Raw genomic sequence first — 25,073 nt, 5'->3', positions numbered from 1 at the left:
TTTAATTTCATAAGACTCTGTTAGTGTTAATTTTGCCTAAAATTAAAGTACAATAAATGATTTTGAAGGTTTTCCCAAGTAACTGTAATGCAGAACCATTTGCATTTGCATTTATGAGGATATTAAAATGGTAATCTTCTAGTCAAACAAAATAATTGGGTGGCTATTTTTTGTTAGCTTCAAGAAGGCAAAGGTCGTGTTACACAGCATAAATTACAGTTTTATTTATCACTACTTAAAACACATGATTTGAAAACTTTCTATATTATTGTTAAATTTTATATTCAGAATATTAAAGTCAGCCTAAACCAACTTGGTAGTTTTTTTTATTATTTTACACATATGCATACACACACACACACACACACACACACACACAAATATACTAAAATATAGAATATTTTATGATATTAGAATTGACCTAGGTACATTTTCGTAGTTTCCAAATTTGATTCACGTGAACCTTTATTTTTCCAGGGTATACCCATTTACATATTTTAAAGAGTTACACATAACTCTCACATAAGTAAGGATATGAAGTTTGCCTTCTTAGAAAGCGTTTTTCCCATTAAAAAACAAACCAAAAAACAGATGCACCATTGCCTGTTTCACAGTCAGAGCCAATCTGAAATGGCTGCTGCTAGCTCAGGGAAGTCATAAAGAGATCAAATGACTTCTGGGCCAATGGAAAGCCCTACTGTCTAAATGCTTTTCAGGCCAATTTGAAGAAGTAATTAGACTTACTGGAAGCTTGTGTGAATAATGCTGCAAGTACAATTATGAGCTGCCCAGAAATATGGCTTTCAATATAGGAGAACTTGTCAACTGATTATGATGAAATAGATGTATGTAAAATTCGGGATCTTTATTTTAGAATTGATAAAATGATGGTGACATCATGATGTATTAAAAATTGTGATTCGTTTTTTGAATTATTATTAAGTAAAAAGCCAGCTATTAGTCAAATGAAATATAATCATGTTCTTCTCCTATAAGTCCTCAGCACTCAGCTTTTCTTGTCCTAATTGTTGACAAATGACTGTAACTCTAAGAAGTCTACAGGTAATAATTGGAAATGCTTCTAAGAACTGAAAAATCTATAGACACATGGCAATGCCAGGCCATTGCAATGCAATTAGGGGATGTTGTGTGGATGCCTCTGAAGTGCCTATAAACGAATGTGACTTCAGTACTGCTGCCAAATGAGTCCAATGTCCCACAAATGAACTGAAAAATAAAGTGCCTGAAATACTGTCTGCAGTGTCACTTTGGGGTGACTGCCATGCTGTATTAACTGAAATGATTTGCTGAAAATATCATGGCACATGTATGCACCAAGATATTGTATTTAAGTCTCATCTTATTCAATGAAAAATGGGTTAATGGCTCATGAGAGTATATATGTCACCAGAGGTAGTATATGGCATGACTGAAAAAGATTGAAAGGATGTTTATTCAGAGTATGACTGAAAGCTGGTTTGACAATATTAAAAAATATTTATTATAAAGTTGTAATAATGAAGAAAGCAAAAACAACATGGAAGGCACTTTGGTTTCTATTAATTATTTTCAAGCAGGAAATAATAGTTTGTGTTGTATTCAGTGTTTGGGTATTTTCTAGGGAGTTTTTGTTTTTCTTTTTCTAATAGAAGACTTGGTAGTGTCAACTATGAGCTGGCAGCTCCAATAAACATTTGAATTTTTTTTTATTTCTGTACATTACAGGGGTACAAATGTTTAGGTTAGATATATTGCCTTTGCCCCACCCTAGTCAGAGCTTCAAGTGTGTGCATCGTCCAGGTGGTGCGTACTGCACCCATTAGGTGTATATACACCCATCCCCTTCTCCCCCCTCCCTTCTGCCTGACATCCAGTGAATGTTATTACTATACGTGCACTTAAGCATTGATCAGTTAATACCAATTTAATGGTAAGTACATGTGGTGCTTGTCTAACATTTGTACTTTTTAATTATCTTTTCACAAACTCGTTATTAGTGCTTATCATGTGTTACAAATTTTAACTTGTTAACCCTCAAAACAATCTTATGATGTAGGTAAGTTAACCCCATTTAGAGATGAGGGAACTAAGACTTGGAGAGGATAAATAATGAGCCTCGGGGCACAGGACTAGTGAGTAAAGGAGCCCAATTTAAACCCAGGTGATCTGCTTTAGATGCTGAATTTGAATACTGACCTGTTCTGTGTGTGTGTGTGTGTGTGTGTGTACACACACACACACACACACACACACACACACACACATATATATATATGTATATCAGATGTTCAGTGGAATCACTAGAGTTGATATTTCTTAGTGCTTGATACCCAGATTTTAGCCCCACTGATTTTGGATTTAGTGCATCTAGGATAAGGTCTAGGCATCTCATCTACATTTTTAACCAGATTTCATAGGTAATTTTTATGCTGGTGGCTTGTTGACCACACTTGGGACAAACCTTTTAAAAAAATACAAGTTACATTTATAATATTGGATTCCTTATTCTTGTTCCAGTCTATATTCATCCACAGTAGTTTCTGTAACTAACCAATTAATGCTATACCAGTGCTCACTCTGATTTTAAATAGAGGAAGTTCAGAAACAAAAATGCCCATATGGCTCATGCTGTCATTTTCAATTATCACTGAGGTCTGACCCTTTATAAATCCAACTCTTTTAGGGTATTATTTATTAATTTAGAGTAATTAGTGAGCTAGATACTATATACATTTTTGTGAAGTGAAATAGTCATGAGTATCTTTCCCGAATATGACTAAGGCACGTGCCTTCCTGTTTGTACTCTTATATTAAAGTTTATTTTTTAACTTCATCCATGATTATCTAGGCTGAAAATTTCTTTTTGTTTTTCAAATGAATACTCCCTACTAGCACTACAATAGTTAATTGAGTATTTCCATTTTCTAAAATATCTTTGAGTGTAATGACTGAAAGTACTTTGTTGAATATTCATTAACTATCCTTTCCTCACAGGGCATATAAATCCTCTGAAATGTAATACATATACACTTTAAACTTTGACATAAAATACTCATATTTCTAAGATAAAGGAGTTTTTCTTCTTTAAGCACTCTCTCAAATCATATATAATCAGGAACATTGGCAACATTGCTGCTATGAGAAGGACAGAGAGAACATCAAGAAATCCAAATGAATTCAAGCCCATTAAATGTAATGGTGTGGTAAATCTCAGTGTACCATCTGCTGTAGAACACTGATACACTATTGGAATTCCACATCTTATTTACATAACAGATAAGAATGTGCTAGTAGATTTATATGGTGAATAAATACCCGAGACAAAACTAAGTTTTTCCTATATTCACATCTGGGGATATCCACATCTGTATAAAATTTAATCTATTTCTGGTTAGCTATTCTATAGTAAAACATAAAATGCCACTTTATCCAAATGTTATCAGCAGTACTGTCAGTAAAGATCAAATAATGAATTAAAGAAACAAAGAATTCATATGCAATGCTGTGTAAGATGTGAAAATTTATCCAAGAATTCTCTTTTATTTTGACATGCATATTTAAAGAATAGGACTACAAGCCCATAGTAGATGCCTAATATATCTGTGCTTACATTTAACAAATAACTTGGTAGCAATTCTTTCAGAGAGAAATTTGACTCATATTTATTCAAAAACACTTCAGGAGTTAGGGTAGTGATTAAATTTATTGAGTTAATTAATCCAAAACACTTTAAAATCCATAATGTGTAAGCAAAACCCTAAAAACTAAAACAAGTTTGAAGAAAAAAACCATGAAATCAAATCGTAAAGTGGAATAGTTTCCTGTCCTCAAATTGAAATGAATCTCCTTTCTTCTTTTGCTTTTACTTAAGGATGCCCCTTAAACAGACATGAATCACAAAGCCTGTAAATGTTTTCATGAAGCATATCCTATACATAATTATAAGACCACATTATCTACTACTACATCTATCTTTTTCAGCAACTAGAATTATTTAGCAAGGTACTTTATGAGTTATGAACACTTTCATCTGCATTCTTTTAAAAACTTTTTTTTCACTTAAAGGAGGTAAAGAGGTAATCAATATTTTTCAGGATTACATAGAAAAGATTAGGGGATACGAAAATTCTTCTGGAACCTGTTTTGTGACTTTCATCACCAGGAAAGTTGAATAGTTAAGCACTTTTACATTTACATTCTGCAACCAGGATTTAATTAAACACAGTTCCCATCTCTTCAGCTGCTCTTACCAAGCCTCCAGAAGTTGAAGAGTGTTGCTGTTGACAATGGCAGTCCACCAAGTGGAAAATTATGCAAAGAAAATTGAGAAAGTAGGAAAAATGCCAGGCCTGGTGCCTTAGGGAAGGTGGAGAATACGAAAGTAAATACAGTACAGAGTACTTTGGTTATTGCTGTTGGCAGTCTTCTTGATTATGTAATTGACTTTGTAAATTGATATATTACATGTTTATTACTTATTATCAAATCACAGGAATAGGAAACAATTTTGTTCTTGAAAGAATGATGGCATATTACACAAGTCCTATCAAGAATGTATTTGGCTACGTAATTGACCATGGTGGTAAATTGAGCTAATTTCAACATAGGCTTGTATAGCAATATTTATCTGTGATTACCAATAGTTGGAGCCAATTTTTATTATTCACATATTTCACCTCATACACAGGCCCATATGGTTTTTCATACAGTTAGAATTTTGCTAATGGGAAAAATTAACTATTTTGTAAGCAGAATCTGGATCCATATTTTAAATGTTGTGAAACCATGGTATTCTACTGATATAATATTTAATTTTTAAAATCTAGTTTATTATTTAACAAACTTCTAGGAAAACTTTGAGTATTGATCTTAAGTATGTTTTGATTCTTGCACTAATTATTAATCATCGATTGAGTGCAGACATGCTGCAAAATATACAATGACAAGGATGAGGGGGAGATAGTCTTTGCCCTCAGTATGACTCTCAAAGTGTTTAATCAATAAACACATGTAGTGGTTTAAAAAAATAACCCCTCCTCACATAAAAAAAACACACATACACATTCATGCCTTGGAACCTGTGAATATGATAGTTTTTAGAAAAAGGGTCTTCGTAGATGAAAGATTTTAAGATAAGATCATTATGGATTAGGGTGGGCCTTCACAAGGAAGACATGGGAGACAGGGGAGAAGGCCATGTAAAGATGGAAACAAAGGCTGGAGTTATGTAGTTCCAAGCCAAGAAATTCCTGGAGCCACCAAAAGCTGGAAAAGGCAAGGTAGGATTCTTCCTACAGTGTTCGGAGAGAACATGGCCCTGTCAACACTTAGATTTCACACTTCTGGTCTCTGGAACTGTGAGACAATAAATATCTCCTATCATAAGGCACAGGAACAGGGTATTTTGTTATGGCAGTCCTTGGAAACTAATACTAATTTTGGTACCAGGAAGTAGCATGCTGCTGTAACAAATATCTAAGAATATTTGTGGAAGTCACTTTGGAATGGTATAATGTGTAGAGGCTAGAAGAATTTTGAGGCATATGATGGAAAAGGCTTAGATCACCTTGAACAGACTGTTGGTAGAAATATGGATTTTAAAGATGTTGCTGGAGAGGACTTAGAGGGGAATAAAAAATGCATTATTTGGAAACTAGAGGAGAGATGTTCCTTGCTATATAGTGGAAGAAAACTTAGATCAATTTATCTTGCTGTTGTGTGGAAAGCAGAACTTATATGCAGTATTTAGTGGAGGACATTCCAAGCAGTGTTGAAGATGATAATGCAGCCTGGTTTCTCCTTGCCACCTATTAAGATGTGAGAGGAAAGGAAGAAATTGAAGGAAAAAACATTAAGAAAAATGGAACCATTACTGGATGATTTAGGAGGTTCTTGGACTGTCCACATTGCTAAAATTATGATACTCAGTGTTGGAAAAGTATGGTTGGGAGAGAGAGCCAAGAGTGCAGTTGGAAAACACTCGCTGAAGAGATTAGATAGGTAACTCACCTATTCACTCACCCTTCTCAGCAGAAACCCAAAATAGTGATGAATGATCCAAAAAATATCTGTGAAGTACCCTCTTGTTTAGAGGTTTGGATCTCTGTGACATGTAAAAGAGATCCATGAGGTTTTTGAGAATGTTGTATCAGCGGAAACACTGCTAGTTTGAACTGAAGGGCAAAAAGACAAGATGAAATCAAGGAAAGCTTTCAGATTTCTGTGATTGCACAGTCAGGAAATGGACTAATAAGAGTTACTAGGCTACTAACATATACTACCCTTCAAGAAAAAGAAGAATGACTCTAGGAGGAGAACTTCTGTGAACAGAGGCCATCTGAGCTGGGTAGTGCATAGGCCAGGGCTGGTGTGGATGATGCAGAGGTAAACGGGGCTGATGAAAAGGCAGTGGACAAAGAGACAGAGAACAGAGCTATCGTGGGCCCAAAGGGTGGAGCTGAGCCTAAGCCACAGAGGATTCTCAGGACTTGAAATCTAGTGGAATTTTCTCTGCTGGGTTTCAAATTTTTTTCTTTTCAGCAATTAATAACCTTTACTATTTTCTATTATGGGATATTAGGAAACAAGATAAGGAATCAATTAAATTATAAGAGAAAACAGCATTTTGGCTCTCCCTATGGACCAGGAGTGAAAAACAGTCTTTCTTATTTTCTTCATGTAAGTGCAGCTCCATTACCTTTCTTGTTAGACTAGAGTAGTATTTTATGTGGGTAATTTTAGAAGAGCAGACCTGATGCCTCAGAAGTTGGCTCACTTTGAAAGTGGAAGTGGACCCACTTGATCCCAGTAATACTGAAGCAAACTATGAAAATGAATCATTCTTATCTTGTTTCCAGGAAGTTCTTCCATCATAATGACTATAGAAGTAAAGTGTGTGTACAGATGTGTTTAGATGGCATTTGGAAACAATACTATTTTTCCATCATGTCTTTTTTGGTAATAATCATGACCCTCTGCTTATTTGTAGCATGTGCTAGGAAAATTTAACCCTAAATATTGATGAATTTCAAATTTTTTAGGACCAGTAATCCCTTTATCTTTTCTAATCTTTCTCTTTTAGAATGGGAGTTTCTTTCCTATTTGTCCTGCCATGACATTTTGGAAGCAATTTGTTTTTTAATTTCACAGATTCACAAATGGAGAAGAAATTTGTCCCAGAATTGATCATACCCAGAGTCTTACCCATACGTGATTTATATGACTGTGGAATATGAGATTTGGGACTTTTAGAACTGATGATATTTAGCTGAGATTTTGGACTTAGAGTTGATGCTGTAATGGTTTGAAATATTTAGGGATGTTGAGTTGGGGTGAATGTTTTCTACACATGGGACAGATGTGAATTTTGGGGGCCAGAGGGCAGATATAGACAGTTTAATAGTTATATCCTTGCCACTCTACTGAAATTGTTCTTGTTAATATCTTCAAGGAACTTTATGCTACCAAATCCAAAGAACACTTATGTCTTTAAAGTTTCTTAGGTTCTCAGGGGCAGTGGACTTCATCAATGACTCCCTTCATCTGTTCAATAATTTATATTATATTTAAATATATTTTTCTTTTTTTAACTTTTTTTTAATTTCAGCATATGATAGGGGTACAAAAGTTTACATTACGTATATTGCCCTTGCTCCCCCTCCCCCCACCCCGAATCAGAGCTTCAAGCGTGTCTATCACCTAGACGGTGGGCATCGCACTCATTATGTATGTATACACTCATCCCCTCCCTCCCCTACATGTGCCCGACACCCCGTTAATGTTATTCCCAAATGTGCTCTTAGGTGATGATCAGTGAAACCAATATGATGGTGAGTACATGTGGTGCTTATTTTTACATTCTTGGGATACTTCACTTAGCAGAATGGGTTCCAGCTCTATCCAGGAAAATACAAGAGGTGCTATATCACCATTATTTCTTATAGCTGAGTAGTAGTACTCCATGGTATACATATACCACATTTTATTAATCCACTCATGGGCACTTGGGTTTTTTCCACATCTTTGCAATTGTGAATTGTGCTGCTATAAACATTCGAGTGCAGATGTCTTTTTTATAGAATGTCTTTTGTTCTTTTGGGTAGATGCCTAATAATGGGATTGCTGGATCAAATAGTAGGTCTACTTGTATCTGTTTAAGGTATCTCCATATAGTTTTCTGACAAACAGAGGAGAACTTCATGTCCCATATATAGAAGATACTCTTTTCTTCATGGCACATGATTATCCTTAGTTTGTGCAAAGTTCTCTGTTGTATTTCAATTTATTTTCATCTGTATATCTGAGCCCATTGCCAAAATAAGCACCCACTATAACATATCTTTTATATGCTCTTGGATATGTATATAATTTTGAGGAATATATGGTGTCCTTGTGCATGCTACTTAAATGTACATGAACTCTATTGTGGTATAGATTTATTCTATACCATTCATTTTGTTTCTTTTCTTCCAACATTTGGTTGTAAGATCTGTCCATATTTTTGAGTATATTTCTAAATCTTTCTTTCCAAATTATGCCCATTTTTAACTGAGAATTTAGCCATCCCTTTTCACTTATTCATTCTTTCTGTAATGGTCACACCTATATTACCTCCAAATCCTTACTATGACAAATATTGCTGTGACAAACGTCTTCACTCCTTCTCCTCACATCTATAAACAGGTATCTCTGGAGTATATATCCAAAAGTGCGCCAACTGGGAATTAAGGCAAATGAATGCAGAGACTTGTTTGAGCACGTATGAACCTATAGATATGTTTGGGAAGTATTTAAATCTTAAAAATATTAAGCTTCTTATCCACAAACATGTTATGTCTCTCCTATTATTTAAATCTTTTAAAATTTATCTCAATAATCACTTGTAGTTTTTTGTAACAAGTTTTATAAATCTTTTTTATATTTGCACCTAGGTATTGGATAAAATGATAATGTAAGTGCTATATTTTTAAAATTTCATTTTCAATGGTTTCTACTGTTATAGTGAAATAAGATATGGTCTCTACTGTTCCCACTTTAAGTCTCTTGAAAGGAATGACTGCTCATTCCTTGTTATATCCAAAGGACTGAACAGGATTTATATGCTAAGTAAAATTTTGTTGAATAAGAGAGTGAAAATTTTGCAGGAGCATATATATGTATTCATTCAGAAGGCTCACTTTTGCGTTTTATTTATGCTCCTTCTTGTAGTTTCAATCAATAAGTTTTGAGAAACAGCTTCCTCTCATCATAAAAAGTATATGATATGGCCCAAATGTGCAGTGCTAAATTATTTCACCATAAATCATAAATCTTCACTGCCAATACAAAAGACAAGCATTATTTCTAATACTACACACACACACACAATGTAATGAACAGAAAGTGCATAAAAATCACATCCTTGTCTACTAACTGACAAATTCTGTCAAACTGACATCTCTCAGCATTTTTATAGACTGTCCAGATGCCAAAAGTACAAATAAGGAAGCAATGCTCAAAGTTTAATTCTCTCAACAAGGGACCTTTTTTTTTCCCAATGGAAAGAAGTGTTTTGTTATAGTTTACCCCTGTAAGAAAGCCCAGGAAAAGTATTCTCAGTTCCCTTTATTCAACAATCTAATAACCCATCCAAAGTTCCAACTGTTTTTAATGAACATTTCACGTAATCCAAAAAACAGAAAATGCAAACAAGTTTGTCATGGGCGTTAAAGTGAGGCAGTTTCCATGTGATTATTCAAATCAAATATTTGGCCTCTCTCCTTGAGATGAAGTATCTGCCAACTGTCAAATGTCAGGCTAGATGAGATTGGAGAAGAACAGACTGGGAAAGAAGAATTCTTTTTGTTTACATTGTCACTTTTCAGCACCATCCATTCACTGTTGTCATTAGTCATCAGTGTCTTTGGTCTACTATTCAGTCCAATCCTACCATATGGGTAATTCAGCACACGTCTGCAGATTAAAACCTTAATGTAGTCATGGGATTTTTCTTGTTGTTTGATAAAAAAGTGAATCATTGTTCCTCTTATTTCTACTATTCTTGATTTATACCTCAAATTAGAAAGCAATAGTCACTTGCTTTCCTTTCAGAGACCATGGAGAAAAGACATCTTTTGGCATCTCATTAGATTAAACATTTGTCTAATAAGAGAAGAATTTAGCTGTCCCTTATTAGTGTAATTTTATTTGACTTTCAACTTTGAAGAATATTATCACCTATGGTTTTATATATTTTCTCTGAAAATTACTAAGATGCAAAAATTTTAGCCTGTTAAGACTTTACTTCATTAGCAAATATGCTGGATATACAACAAGCATTTCTGAAATCAAGCACATTGATTAACCTTTTCCAAGATTTAGAGATTTTATAAAATAATACCTAAACAAGATTACATTAAACTTTAGATCTAAATCTTAAATAAGTGTTTGACAAAATGTGTGCTCACTGTTAAAATTGTGATCCAAAAATAGTAAATAGGTTCTTCTCATCATGTTTGATAGTATGAGACTGTGTAAGCCAATTTCTATTTTAATAAAAGCTTTACCAGTGGAGAAAGATAGTGACATCCTCCTTCAAAGAGTTCAATGTCAAATTTTGTCTGTATAATGCCCATACAAAAGATCTAAAATCAGTTATTTTGATTAACAAAATTTAGATAAGGAAAATGGACTTGCTATTCGGAATGTTTCATAAGTTTTCAAATGCATGAAAATATAGTGAGATGCAAGATAGTACACCACTAATTTAATATAAATCCAGTGACAACTTTTTGAGAGATTAGTTATTGGCATTCAATTCTCCAAAATGCTGATTCCTAAAAACATTTTGTTGTGTGATGCAGACAAATGCACCACAATACTTTTATATAAAATAATATTTATCTAAAATGACTTCCTAAAGACACAACCCAAAGACGCTATAGAAGATCTTAAATAATAAAATTATATAATAGGCACAGTATCACATATTATTATTTATTATATATCTACATTATATGTTTGATATTTGTTGCAGGCAAAAAGCTAATTTACATGGTACTTTCTCACTATATTTTACTGTATCGCAAAATAGTATTTACTTTGCTATATGTTGTGTAGACATATAGACAATTCAAAAACCTTTTATGACTTTAAATTATGGAAAACCTGTAAAGTTGTATATATTTTAGATGTAAAAAATTCATCTTTTTAAAAGAAGATGTCATTGACTCTATTCTTAAATACATTTGTGAATTTCCTGTTAGGGGCTTCCTGTTACCAGGAAGGCAACATAAATTCAAGTTCCTGGAGAAAATGTCTAGAACAGATAGCTCTGGCATAAAGAGAGCCCAGAAAATGGGAGAGAGGAGTTCGGCAAGGTGGATAAAGCAAGGTAAGCATGACTCTAGATTTAGAATAGTAAGAAAAAAGTCTAAAACCTTAGGAAGGTAGTTCAGTGGTTGGCTGAACATAGATAAGGGACCAATTCCAAGAAAAAGAAATAAATAGTCAAGAAGGAAGTCAAGAAGGTAGTCAAGAAACAGAGAATTATAGGAGATAGGTAAACAAAGTGGTGGGTATGCTGCAAGGAGGCTCAGATAGGATTCCCACTACTCCTGGCCCTCATGGACACTGGACATGGTTTCTGATAGGTATTTTTGTTTATTAAAAAATCCATAGTTATGTTTTATTGTTTCCAAAATGATTTGCTGATTAAGAAATTAGATAATATTTTGAATATTCTCATTTTTTCCACATACATAGCTTTTAGAGATCCATAGAGGAAGGTGGAAGGAGGGAAGGTAATGTTCATCCAGCCAGCCATATATATTCAATGTCTCATGAAAACATAGTAATACATCACAACTAATTCAACTTACATTCAAAATAAAACCTTAGATTTCATCTTTTTAAATATTTTCCATCTATATTTAAGTTTTTATCAATACCTGTTGTGGGTATTTGCTCAAATTAAAATTGTATACTACTATAATGTATATACTTTATATTAGATAGACTTTCTATACAATAAAATGTTTTGTTGGCCATTCATTTAATTTTTCTCCGGGCTCAGAAGTGACAAAGTTCAAAGTCATGTACATACATCTTTGAACTTAAGATAGCTGTATAAATGTTGTCTCTCACATGATTTTTTTTTTCCTGTTTGCAAACAAACGCTGGTAATTCAAACAAAATCTCAATACTCCTGAATTTTGCATAAATCATTTACACTTCAAGAGTGTCAAAATCAGTAATAGATCAGACATTTCAGAGTTAGAAAGACTGTTAGAAGCAGTTTAGAAAAAGGAGCACCCAAGATTTGGGAATTGCACAATATATTGGATCACAAGAAAAGAATATAAGAAAGAAAAATAATAAAGTTACCAGATAAAAAGAAGTTTTTTGGAGAGTGGTATTGTTTGAAATTCCTGTATTTATTTTTTCTTCCACATTTTCAGGCAAGATTCCTGTCTTCGAACCTAAACATATAAATGTCTCTTCTATCTAAGAAGTATTTCAGAGCCTTTCTTAGGAATCTGTTTCAGTATTTTTCAAGTTTATCACCTAGTTTTTGACAATTGAACTTACTTTTTGTGACATAGTCTGATTTTATTATGTTTGGTTTTCAGTGTGTAGGTAAAACTTCTGGAGATTTCCCCATAAATGATTCTCCACATTTCCTGCTAATCAATTTCCAGGGATGTGGAATTGATAAAAGGCACTTTCTTCTCTAAGTGTCTGTGACGTAATAATTCTACCGTCACTGGTAGAACAAGGGCTTTTCATGAAAGTATGAGCTTGAGACTTCTGAAGTGAGCTATCCAATATGGTGCTACATAGCTATTTCATATGCATGAAAATTACTGTATAAGGAGATCTGATATCTTCTTAAAAATATGCAATGCAACACAAGTTTCCTTGACCACAAATATACCTAGCCAGTCTTCCTAGTTAACCTATACCTTGCAATATTCTTATAAAAATGAAGAAGTAACCCATGTAACACACAGTACAGTCCCTACACAACAAGCATTTAATAAATTGTAGCTATTATTAATTTTACTCTGACTAGTGTCTAGTCAGTTCTACCTTTCCTTTCAAGTTTATATTTCTTGGTTTATACTTATTTCTTGGAACAACCTCAGGCACAAAACACTAATAAAAGGCAAAGGAAATAAACTGATATAAGTAAATATTGAAAAGATATATGCAGATTATTTCAGGAAAATGAAATAAGAATAATAGATACCACATCCATTGGATGGCAAAAATAAAAAATAACAGTAGCATGTATTGTTGGTGAAGTTGTAGGTACTGTGAGGATGTAAATTGTTACAAGTTATTTTTGAAAAGTAATTTAGTGTTTAAATAATTATATTAATTTTAGTTTAATTTAGCATTTAAATAATTTAAATGATAGTACTTAAAATACTTATAGCATTTGGCCCAGTTTTCCCATTTCTTAGCATTTTAGCAGAAAATACTGGTGCTAAGATTCAAAATCAAGTGTATTTGTGGCTTCAAATTCATGTACTTTCTAATTTATCCCATTATTTCTTGACTCTGTATGTGTGTTGAATTTTCCAGATTGGCACAACTGGATAATTTCAATTGGACATACATTGATCCACTTCATGTTTCTTGGCTGTGTAGACCAAGGGTAAAAGTCTTAGATAACTCAGAGAATCAAAGAAATGAGAAGAATCACATTGGTGTAATCACTTTTTTTTTCAGTCAACCTGGGACTAGGGAAGGGACAATATTTCCGTATGGGATAGTGGTTAAGAGGAAGTGCTTTGTAGTCAAGTAGATCTAATAAACTAAGTCATTTATTAACAAAGTGGCATCCACTGCCAAATATCTCTAAACCATTTCAACCGTTTAAGCCAGAACACCTAAAATTTATCCTCAGTTTCTCCCTTCCTTAAACTTTATATCAAATCCATAATTAAGTCCTGGTAAATAGAGTTCCAGAGTATCTTTAATAAGTCTGTGGCCTCCATATTATATCCACTCTATATCCAAGCCATAATTATATTTTGCTTCATCTATTGCAAAGCTTTCCAAAAGTTTAACCTCTTTTCACTTTTGCCTTTCTCACATTCATTCTCTCTAATATTCCATATTTAAAAATATATATTATATCTTGTCACTCTTCTGCTTAAAAGATCTCCATGGAGGATATGTTTTAGGAAAAAAAAAACAAAAACAAAAACAAAAAACTATGTGCTTTACCATGAGCTCTAAGGCCTCAGGATCTGGTGTCTACTGATGTTCTGGTTTCATATCTCAAACCCACTGCCCGTTTCAGGATCAATATTGCATTATTTATGTTGCTCAGGTGTATCAAGTTCTGTCTTGATTCAAGGCCTTTCCCCCTATCTTTTCCCCATACATGGAACTCATTTTCATTTAGTCTTTTCATAGCTGGCATTTTCTTATTCTTCAGGTCTTAGATTAAACTTTATTTCCTCATGGTTCTGGAGGTCAGGTGTCTGAAAAGGATTCATTGGGCTAAAATCAAGGTATTGGCAAGGCTGCATTTCTTCTGGAGGCTCTAGCAGAGAATCCAGTGCCTTGGCTTTTTCAGCTTCTAAAAACTGCATGCACTCTTTGGTTCTGACCCCATCGCCCACTTTCAAACCTAGCAGTTTAGTATCTTCTAATATCTTTCTAACTTTAATCCTCCTGCCTTCCTTTTATAAGAACCCTTGGGATTACATTGGACCCATCCAGATAATCCAGTATAATCTCACTATCTCCAGATTCTTAATTTAACATCTGCAAAGTCCCTTTTCCAATTTAAGGTAGAATTTTCACAGGTTCTGGAGATTAAGATCTGGCCACCTATGGGGGCTATTACTCTGCCTACCACAGCCTTGATCACTGATATTATTTTCTTCCTTCTCTAATCTTCTGCTAAAACCATCTGATTTTTTAATAATTTCAGATACTCAATAATCTCAGATAACATTCTCCGTTTTTCAAGTCTTTGAACATATTTTTAAGGACTATTTTAAAGTTCTTGTCTCTTAATTCCATTATCCAGATCATTGTGGGGTCTTTTACCATTGACTGTTTATTTCTCTTTCCTATGAGACATATTGTCTTGGTTCTTTATACATGTAATAAAATTCTATTGTACACTTCAATAACATGTTTAGAGATGGGATTATTTTATCCTGCTCAGAAGAATGTTGGCATTTGTTCTGGCAGAAATTGCTGGCGAGTCACACTGATCTTGTGGAGCCTTGGTCTTACACTTTATTAACTTGTGACTATTTGGGTTTTACCCTTATTCTTATGATGAGTCCCTTATTCCTGGCATATCGATTTTCTTCCTAAAGTGCAGCCTTTCTGAGATTTCAATAGAAAACCTGAGGCTTTTATGTAACCTCTCTAACTTGATGGGCCTCAAACTCCAACCCTTTTCTCCCCTGCAGTGGGAAACAGCTGAAATATCTACTTAACTTGTTCTGACTTCCATTCCCTTTCTGCTTGGTTTTTCTGAGTATTCTCTGAACATGACAGTCACAATATATGAAGTTCAACTATCTGACGGTCATACTGTGAAATGCCCAACCTTGCCAGTTGGAGAGGTGACATAGAGGAGAACCACTATCCTGGGACAACAGCTCTGGCTGAGCTTCCAATCTGAGAATGAGCACCAATTTGACAGCTGTGTAAATGAGGACATTTTAGAAGTAGATTTTACAGTCTCATTAAAGCTGTCCCAGGTGACACTACATAGAGCAAGAATAGTCTATTCCCACTGAGCCTTGCCCAACTTGTATAATTTTGTTTCACCATAAGCATTTTTATTTTTAAAAAATTAAACAATATATTGATATATGTTCACATACATATTCACACTTTTGACAAGTCAGGCACTGAACTACATAAGTAAAAAATGAAATTACTCATATGCTGGTCTCACATAACTAATCTTCCCCCAATTTATTTCCAGTAATACATGGATTGGTGTATATCCCTTTGAATGATTATATGTACACATATGTATATACACAAGCACATTTAAACAGATACATTCATTTATAATATAAGTCAAGTTATATGAGAAGCATTTTTATCTTCCCTAATGTATGTTTGCTAATTTCTACACACCTACAAATATAAATACATTAATCTTATTTAATTGTTGTGTTGTTTTGTGTTATACTTTGTATTATGTATGTGCCAGAATTTAAGAATGGGCATATGGGCATTTGGTCTATTTTTAATTCCAGGGGTCATAATACTACTCTAATCAACTTCCTCATAGGGACGTGCCCATGCACACATACATGTAAGCATTTCTGTATAATATATTTCTACAAGCAGAACTTTCGAGTTAGGAAATTTTCACCTTTTAAAGTTTAACTAGATACCATAAGTTGCTCTTAGAAAAGGCACTCATATGTAAGAGATTTTTATATACCAAATCTTTACCAGTGCTAGATATTGAAAATCTTAAGTATATTTTTGCAAATATTATAGGCCAAAGTGATATCTCACTGCCATTGCAGTTTTCATATTCCTGATATTTAGCAAATTATGCATATTTTTCTATTTAATTGCCATAGGTATTTCTTGTTTTATGACTTGATCATACTTGAATTTTCCCAATTTTTAAATTATGATTGTAATTGTATTGAGTTTTTTAAAAGATTAATTATAATTAAAATATAAAATTCAATTATGAATTTAAAACAATTAGAAAAAAGTTAGAAAAATTACGTATGGTAATTCTTTGTGTCATATATGTTTAAAATATTTTCTCTAAATTTGTTGCTTTTTTTGTTGATGGTTTCTTTCATCATACAGAATTTTTAAAGTTTTATATTATCAATGTTACCAAATGTCACCTCTGCCCATTCTATTTATCATGGCATTCAAAAAGTCATTTCCAAGTTAAAAGACATGAAGGGCAGAAGTCACCTCTTGTAGGGAGTGCTGTCATTCTGCAACAAAATGTGGGGCAAGAAATTTTGCTCTGTTTTTTTTTTTTTTCAAAAATACTATCTTACACAGGTTGCATTTCAAATATTGTTTCTAAATGATAGTTAAATAGAGGTAGATAGAGAGAGAGTGAGAGAGAATATATAGATATAGAGAGAGATCAATAGATGATACAGGTATAGTTATAGATAGATAATGGAAGGAAACAAGTTCAAAATAAGTTTCTTTTGGAACTTTGAAGAGAGTGCTTCACTGCTTTCTCATTTCAGTTTTGCTGAGGGAAAATCTGATGCCACTTTGATTCTTCTTGTAGATAACCTAAGAGTGTGTGTGTGTGTGTGTGTGTGTGTGTGTGTGTGTGTGTTTGCTTGCTTGTTTTTGTCTGGAGCATTATTTTTTTATAATTGTATCATATCTTCTTTGTTTTGAAATTTTACCACAAAACTTATCTGGTTTTTAATTATGTACTGATGAACACTCAATGTGAAGATATTTCTGTCTTCAACTCGGAAGCATTTTCTCCTCTCATTCACTGTATTCTTGCCTTTTGTATTGCACAGTCCATGGTTATGGGACTTGAATCTACCACTCATGTTTTCGTTCCTCTCTTTGTGCTTTTGTGCTGCCTATTAAGGTAGATCTTCCATTTCAATATCAAGATTCTAAGCCAGGCATGGTGGTTCATGCCTGTAATTCTAGCATCTTGGAAGACCTAGGCGGGAGGATTGCTGGACGCCAGGACTTTGAGACCAGCATGGGCAATAGTGAGACCCCATTTCTACAAAAAATACAATAATTAGTGAAATGTGATGGTGCATGTCTGTAGTTCCAGCCACTCGGGAAACTGAGGCAGAAGGATCTCTGAAGCCCAGGAGTTGATGTTGCATGAGCTATTAAGACCAGGACATGACACCGGTGCACTCTAGGCCAGAAACAGAGTGAGACTGCTTCAGAAAAAAAAAAAAAAAAAAATGGCAAAAAAACCCCGAGATGCTATTCCTTTAAAAATTGTTCTTTATGAAAATATGAACTGGGAAAATAAAATTAATTTGATAACTTTTCTAAGCAGTCTGAATAACCAATATTATTCATCCTCTTTGTTGACAGTCTGTGTGCTTTAAAAATGTATGCACTAGTCTAAAGAACTACTGAACTGTAACTCAAAAAATGTTCCCAAAATTACTTTGTTAAAAATATTGTTTTGGGTGAGTTAATATACATTTTTATTATATAAACACTAGCCATTATGTTAATTTCTATGAAATTTAGATATGAGAGAGACAGTCTGTAAGATATGGCTCTTAATTCCTTAACACAGTCTTTCAGCTCACTAATTTTATCTTCTGATTTAATATGATCACTTTTTACATAATTGAATTTTATATTTTAATAATCATAATTCCTGCTTACTATAATTTCTTTTTGTTGGTGTTAGTGAATGCTGTATTATACTGCTTTTCTCTACAGTTACTGCTTGTATTTATTTTAGTTTTCTATTTTCCCTTTTAACTCTGTTTATGGGGAGCTATTTCTTATATTTGCTTGTTTGGTCCCTTTCTTTCATGGTATTATTATTCCTCAAATGATGGGTTATTTCAGATTATCTGTTTTTATTTTCTGTTGTGGCTCTATTAATAATTCGAATAGCACATTTCTTCAAACAAAATAGAAATTTCATTTTGCCTTTTTAGAAGCTTTTTCTTACAATATATCTTTGTTTTAGTCGGTACAGTTCAGATTTTCCTATGAACCCAGTTCCATGTTTTTGCTATCTTATGGGAATTGCTCATCATTTCTGATTTACATTTTTGGATTCATAGTTCTTCAAGATCTTTAATAAAATTTTATGTCTTTTTAATATTCTGATAATTATTTTTTAAGATTATATATCCCTGTTTATAATATGGTGACCCAAGGGTAGTGTTGTTGAAGTATTATTTGCTTAGAAGATGGTTTTTCACCCAGATATGGTCATTTTTCTAGCTTTAAGAATTGTGTAAGTTATTGGATGTTTAATTGTTTGTGTTTCCAGATTTAAAATACAGATGTAATCCATGATAAAAGCCCAGTCTTATTTTCCTCATTGGATAATCTGCATGTTAAATTAAATGACAGAAGTCAAATTCTCCTACAGTGTAAGATCATGTGTATGAAAGGTACTATTATTTGATTATTTCTTGTAAAATTTAAACCTCTTTGCAGCCAAGAATCATGTTTAATTTTTCATATGCATCATATGTCTATGTCATGGATGAATTACAAACATTTTCCTGTATTTTATGCTTTTGCAGAGGTTGATCTCTGTGCTTAGAGTTCTAATATCCTTCTCCTCTTGGCTGACTCCTATTCTTCTTCAAGATCCAGTTAAAGTTATGCCCTCATGGAATTGCTCCTCTATTTCCCACTCTCCCCCAACTGTGCAACCTATAGATTAGACTGTGCATCCCCTTTTGTGTGCTCTATTTTAGACAGAGCACAGCTGTATCACTTAATTTACTGCTTTGCATTATAAGTCTCTGTGTGAAGGCACAGAGAGATTAAGTACACTCCCCAAGGTCACACAGTTAGTTGGTGTCAGGACCAATATTCAAACCCAGAAATTTCAGCACTTAATACTACACTTAAGTACAGGCTTAATAACACTGAATAAACATGCATTAGAATAATGTAAAGCATACCCTCAAAGCTCAAATAGACAACATATCTGTTAAGCTATCTCTTTTTGTGCATTCATTTTAACATTCAATATAAAAAAACTCTATTTATAAAAGTAAACTGGATAAAGCCACATAATTTCTTCAAACGTCTGTAATGATTTCCCTATGATATTTATGGAATAGTAAACAAGTGTTTTCAATAACTTTTACCATTAAATTTAAGAAAGTATTTGCAACATGTGCTACTTATTGAGAATAAACTATACCATATCATTATTTTTAAAATTAAGGTAAATAATCAAACAGTTACATTTGGATATACAGCATTTCAATACAAAGAAATCCAGTGTATGCACTTGCAAATGGTTTCAGGGTAAAATCAGTTTATTTTTTGAATGTATAGGTATAATTAACCAAACTGAGACAAAAATGACAGCATCAATCAATTTTGTGTTCCATGGGAAGAAATGCTTTTGTTTTTAGCCCTGCATATAAATGCAAAATACCTAAATTTAAAATTTTTTAAATTGATCATATTTTTCTTTACAAACTGAATATATATAAATATTTGAGATTTATTTTATATAGTTTTTCAACTATGTTTTGTTTGCAAGTGGCACATGTAAAAAACATAAATATCTTCTCTATTCTGACAAAAATTTTGCAGGAAAAATTTTAAAATATACTGTCAAATACCAATTTAAATAGATGTTAAATCAATTTTTTCATCATAAATAAATTCATTAATGCAATAAACCAAGACCTGCAAAAATCACACCATAAAACACACACACACACACACACACACACACACACACACACACGAACTTAAACATATCCTTTTCTGCATGCTGAGGTATTTCATTTCAGCCTTCGTAACTCCCTGTGCATGGAAGTAATAATACTACATATCCCTAGGTTTATTTCACTTCCTTTTTTCTCTTCTTAAGCATTGTCGTAAAAATAAATGAATATTGTTCCACTGTGCATGCTTTTTACACTTCTCATGATGAGAATGGATTCATGATAACCCATTTATTTTCTTTTCTTCTAACAATCTTTGCAGCAAGAATGAGATGCCTGAATTTTAATGCCTAATATGATCTTCGGAAGACTATAAACTTTTAATAGACTTTAAACATAAAGTGAGGGAAAAGATAAATAGCAGAGAAGTCTGTGGTTTGATCCCAGGAAATCCTGATTAATAGCCTTCAGATTGTGTTAGACCACCCGGAATATTTTCTGAAAACAATTGGTTCATTTTATTGTCAAATAAATTGTAATTGAAGTTACCAACTTCTAACCAAATAAAACCCTAAATAAAGGGGAAGGGACATGGAAACATGTATTTCTTTACACACGATAGAGTCTGGGTCATATCTCGTTTTATTTATTCTCTGTGCTATTTATTCCTGTTAATTTTATGTGATAAACACAACAGGTTTAAGACAACAAAGCTTTTCTTTCAGATTGGCCCTCTCTGTGAATCTTTCTTGGGCAACCATAAATTAACATAAGATCAGAAATATTCAGCATTGTCTTTAGTATCTTTAGAGCACAATATTGACTACTTTCAGAGGTCTGCAAGCGTAGAAATTAAGACCTCCCTGGAAGAAAAAAAAAATCTCTCCTCTAACATCACCTTTAGCAATGCTTACTGTGTGGTTTCAAATTTTGTTCTCTGTTTATATTTTTAAATAAAATTAAACAGTATGATGTTCACAGTTCTTTATGTAAATCAGTCTTTAAAGGCTAGCATGTAACAAAAATGCAATTATGCTTTATAATTAGAAAAAAAGATAGGCATTGATAATGAGCAAAAGGTTCAAATGACATATATTTGTTAATGTCCCTTTATTGATTTATTTTTTAAATAAAAAATGAAAAATTTTATTATATAGAAGACAAGCGAAGACACAATCTTTTGACATTACAAAACACTATAAATGATTCTTCCAAAATTGCATCTTTCTTAAAATGGAGGGAGAAGGAAAGAAAACAGTTAAAAAAAATTCGTTGGTATTGCTACAATATACACAACCCCCTGAGCTTTGCCTTTTAAATCAGCATTCTGCTGTTAAATAATAAAAGAAAAGTCCCATTATTTTCCCAGCTTCACTTTGCTTAAAGTGATTGATGTAGAATTTTACTGCCATCCAATGGCAGCCGCCTAATATAGCTCAAGTAAATGTCTAAAGCTTTTTGATCAAATTGCAGTCTAGGGAATTTAACTTATGTAGTACACTCAGAACTTGCATCAATACATCTCTGTTTGTTACACAGCGAGAAAGAAATATGACTACAGTTTCAATTTATTGTGCGTTCTCCAAATTCAATTTAACAGTGAATTACTAATATTGCTGAACATAATTACCTAAATGAATAAATCAACCTAGGCTACTCACTAGAGAGAACATTAGAGCATAATATTAATTTTTACATGCACCTCATCATATTAGTTTAAAAGGTTTCTTTTTACAAGTAACAATCTTTTCCTACCAGGCAAAATAGCCTGTATTAAAAGACTGTTCTCAGCTTTACTTCTGTTATTTGGAAAGCATTTGAATCTTTTTACCTGCTACTGTACATCATATAATTTCTGATTAACATTAAATTGCATACTGTTTTAATTATAATCGTCATTTCTAAATGATTGAGTATTTAGATCATTTCTCAAAAAGGCAAAATAAAAATTATGTCTGATTGATATGAATGAGTTTGTGCTTTAAATATTCAAGCTTAGTTATTCAAAATTCCAGATTTGAGGTAGAAGAGTTGATGAGTAATAAACCAATTTTGCTTTTTATTATCATTAACTAAAATATAACATATTTGAAATTATAAGTAAATTGCTACTACAAAGTAATTTTATTTAGATAAAACTTCATGAAAAAATATATTTTATGATTTATTTTTATGTGAGTGACATTTTGCTAAAATATCAAAAGTTTAGTTCAGTAATTATTTTAAATATAGGCAAATTAAGATAAATATCTTGCCCATAATATGAAAAGTATTTCTGGTGTTACTTTATTCCACTGAATGTTTTAAAAGCATGGGTGTATGCATTTGTGCATTGTGTGTGTGTGTGTGTGTGTGTGTGTGTGTGTGTGTGTGTGTAAAAATAGCCTCAAGCTTTAAATATGTTTTGGTACTCTTGAACATCTGAGACCAATAATTCAATGGAATTGAAACACAATAGTATATTTATTTTAACTTATTTTATATTCAAATATTTAATTCAAACTTTTCTTCCAGTTAAAACCTCATATTACTGTTCTCCTAAAAGATTCCCAAATTAAATCCAAAACAGTTTTTAGGAAAATACAGATCAGACTTCATATTGAGAAAGATTTTATAAAGAAGCTTAAAACAATTCTAGGAATTTTGGATGGACAGGGATAAAATGACAAGAAATTTTTGGTACTAGATGGAATTTGAAGACGTGATATTTCCAGAATAAAGGGAGAAGTAGCTACGACTCCATGTCTATGCTGGGAGCCGTATCATTATTATATCTGATTTGTGGAGGTACAACAAAACCTCGAATCCAAAGAAAACACCATGACTTTGACAGACACCACAATTAAATTGGACATTAAAACCTTGAAATACCAAGATCAAAGAATTATTCTTTTTATCTAATAGCTTTTTCAAATTTTTCATTTGTCTATAATAAATTTGATTTTTGTTTCACATTTTTAATAATTACACCACCATTTAAATTCTTCTTTCTAACCTGATGTTTTTGGTATGACAGCTGGGAATCTCAGTTTTGATAATGTCTATAAATGAAACCTAAATTTTACTCTGCCTCAGCTTCATTATTGATAAATTAGAAACTGAACCTCAAATATAATGTCATCAACGAACAAATCTGTTGCTTTGTGTATTTAGACAATTTTAAAAGTTCAAGATAAACTAATTCTCATCAAAAGTTCAATTCTACTTGTATATTTTCACACTATATATTTATATAGCATAAATTTGTATACTATATATCATATACATTATCAAATAATACTTTTAGAAAGTTTTATATTTGACCCCATTATTAAATTTTAAAAATAGGTTTTCATTTATGAATGATGTTTTAAAGGCTCACTTATATTTCCTTCATTTAATTGACCTTACAAATTCTCTTTATAACTGAAAGATATTTTGCTTTGCTATCAAATACCCTAATATGCACAAGTTAGCATTTTCTCTACCTACATGTATATTTAAGCAATTAAACTAAAATATAAACAGCACCTGAAGTTTTATTACTTAAAATTCATTTGTGAAAGACACTCCCATTGATATGATTTCTCTATCCTCTCATTCTCTCATTCAATGTAACAAACAAGAGAGACAAGTTAAATTCTTTATTCTCTGTTAAAATATGGAGAGGTTTGAAATGCTTCAATTACCTGAAACATCTTGTTCTATAATGGTTTTAATTCTCTTTTCCTTAGCAAGAATACTAAGGAATATTCAACTATTGTTTATAATGTTTTACTTCACTATGATTTGGAGAAATATCTGTTTTGTTTTCAAAGATATTAAAGGATACAATAATTTCAACCCACATATGTCTTTTGCTTAATGTAATAAAGGATTGATAGGAGAATTAATATAGAAAAATAATTAATGACCTTATGTTTTTTAATCACTATTAAAGTAGTACACTACCGTATTTTGAAGTGTGTCTTAAATTTAACTTTAGGAAACACATATTTTAATGTGAAACTAATAGTATGTTGATATATGACAATATTCTTGTTTACTAATTTTTATACCCACAGTTATCAAGTACATTTTCAGTGTCTTTTTCAGACGTAGAGAGTGAAGTAGAAAAAAAGATAATACTACATATGCCAGGAGACAGAAATGAGTGAATTTCTAAGCTGTACATATTTAATGACATAAATGTTCCAGTACATATTTAGATATTTCCTCTTTGATCCAATAAATACCTTGCTGCCAAACTTACACTCTTATATTTGCATTACATTAAAAATATTTGGATAAAAACTGTTTACATTAAAGTTGTGATTAGTTACAACCTTCTGTTTGACTCCTTCGTTGAAAAAAAAAAAATCTTACACCATGGGTAACACAATTCTTATGCCATGACACAGAAGTTCCCACAGCTTTCCAATTTCATCAGAAATGGAGAAGTCCATTATGTTTCTGCAAGACAGCATTGCTGAAGGCTTCTGCCAGCCATCTAATAAAACGATAGCTATTTTGAGTTAAGCATGCTAATATCAGATCCTATCAAACCAAAGAATTTCAGAAGCACAGAGCTTGGTCTTTCTTCTCCCAAAGACAGCATCAAAAATCTGATCAAGATAAAAGCAAAAACTTCTGATGAATATACACTACATGATTAAAACCCTAAGTCCCTATGGTTTAAACCTTGAAGACATTTTAATTATCTATTTAACATCTTGCTATTTCTGGAATTCTAACTGAGAAAGTTTCTGACATAGT

This window comes from Lemur catta, chromosome 1, assembly GCF_020740605.2.
Source record: "Lemur catta isolate mLemCat1 chromosome 1, mLemCat1.pri, whole genome shotgun sequence".
In the NCBI taxonomy this organism is placed as follows: domain Eukaryota; kingdom Metazoa; phylum Chordata; class Mammalia; order Primates; family Lemuridae; genus Lemur; species Lemur catta.
The sequence above is the reverse complement of the archived record's forward strand: the minus strand, read 5'-3'. Positions refer to the sequence as shown.